The sequence below is a fragment of the Arachis hypogaea genome, chromosome 16 (genome assembly GCF_003086295.3).
Source record: "Arachis hypogaea cultivar Tifrunner chromosome 16, arahy.Tifrunner.gnm2.J5K5, whole genome shotgun sequence".
Classification (NCBI taxonomy): Eukaryota; Viridiplantae; Streptophyta; class Magnoliopsida; order Fabales; family Fabaceae; genus Arachis; species Arachis hypogaea.
This window is the reverse complement of record NC_092051.1, coordinates 80588437-80590104: the sequence shown is the minus strand read 5'-3', so window position 1 is coordinate 80590104 and position 1668 is coordinate 80588437. Positions and strand designations below refer to the sequence as shown.

At 33.8% G+C, this 1668-nt stretch overlaps 1 non-coding gene across 1 annotated transcript; it reads left to right on the top strand.

Annotated features, from left to right (window-relative positions):
• Positions 1-428: 428 nt before the first annotated feature.
• On the top strand, positions 429-536 carry LOC112760761 (small nucleolar RNA R71). Its single transcript, XR_003181185.1, has one exon. It is a non-coding gene; the product is annotated as a small nucleolar RNA R71 (small nucleolar RNA).
• The last annotated feature ends 1132 nt before the right edge of the window (positions 537-1668 follow it).

Sequence of the window (1668 nt, the reverse complement as noted above, 5' to 3'; positions counted from 1 at the left end):
ATTTCTCCATGAGGGATTATAGGTGTTTCCATAGGGTTTACCCATGTAATTCACCTCTGCTATTGCAGGGTTCTCAGGATCATAAGCTTCTTCTTCAGAAGACGCCTCTTAGTACTATTGGATGATTCCTTCAATCCATTCAGACTCTGAGAGATCATATTGACTTGCTGAGTCAATATTTTATTCTGAGCCAATATGACATTCAGAGTATCAATTTCAAGGACTTCCTTCCTCTGAGGCGTCCCATTACTCACAGGATTCCTTTCAGAAGTGTACATGAACTGGTTATTTGCAACCATGTCAATGAGTTCTTGAGCTTCTGCAGGCATTTTCTTTAGTTGAATAGATCCACCTGCAGAATGGTCCAATGACATCTTTGATAGTTTAGATAGACCATCATAGAATATATCCAGGATGGTCCATTCTGAAAGCATGTCAGAAGGACACTTTTTGGTCAGTTCCTTGTATCTCTCCCAAGCTTTATAGAGGGATTCACCTTCTTTTTGTCTGAAGGTTTGAACATCCACTCTAAGCTTGCTAAGCTTTTGAGGAGGAAAGAACTTGGCTAAGAAAGCTGTGACCAGCTTATCCCAAGAGTTCAGGCTGTCTTTAGGTTGAAAGTCTAACCATATTCTAGCTCTGTCTCTTACAGCGAATGGGAAAAGCATAAGCCTGTAGACCTCGGGATCAACCCCATTGGTCTTAACAGTATCATAGATCTGCAAGAATTCAGTTAAGAACTGAAAAGGATCTTCTGATGGAAGTCCACAAAACTTGCAGTTCTGTTGCATCAGAGAAACTAATTGAGGTTTCAGCTCAAAATTATTTGCTCCAATGGCAGGGATTGAGATGCTTCTTCCATGTAAATTGGAATTTGGTGCAGTAAAGTCACCAAGCATCTTCCTTGCATTGTTATTATTTTCGGCCATGTCTCCTTCTTTTTCGAAATTTTTAGTCAGATTTTCTCCAGAGAGTTGTGCTTTAGCTTCCCTTAGCTTCCTCTTCAGAGTCCTTTCAGGTTCAGGATCAGCCTCAACAAGAATGTTCTTATCCTTGTTCCTGCTCATATGAAAAAGAAGAGAACAAAAAAGAAGAGGAATCCTCTATGTCAAAGTATAGAGATTCCTTTATGTGAGTAGAAGAAGAAAAGAATAGAAGAAGAGAAATTCGAAAGAGAGGGTTCGAATTTTTAGATGAAGAGAAGTGTTAGTAAATAAATAAAATAATTAGAAGGAGATGAAAGAGAGGAATTTTCGAAAATAATTGAAAAGAAAAGAAAAATATTTTTATTTTTAATTTAAAAATTAAAGTTAAAATTCGAAAATTAAGAAAGGAAAATAAAATTGAATCAAATTAAATTAAATTTAAAACAATTAGTTAATTTAAAAAGGAATTTTGAAAAAGAGGGGGTGATTTTCGAAAATTAGAGAGAGAGAATTAGTTAGGTAGTTTTGAAAAAGATAAGAATCAAACAAAAAGATAAGATTGATTGAAAAAGATTTGAAACTTAATTTTTGAAAAGATAAGAAGTTAGAAAAGAAGTTAGAAAAGATTTTGAAATTGATTTTGAAAAAGATGTGATTGAAACTTATTTTGAGAAAGATTTGAAAAAGAAATTTTAAAAAAAAATTTAATTTTGAAAATTAAAGTTGATTACTTGACTAACAA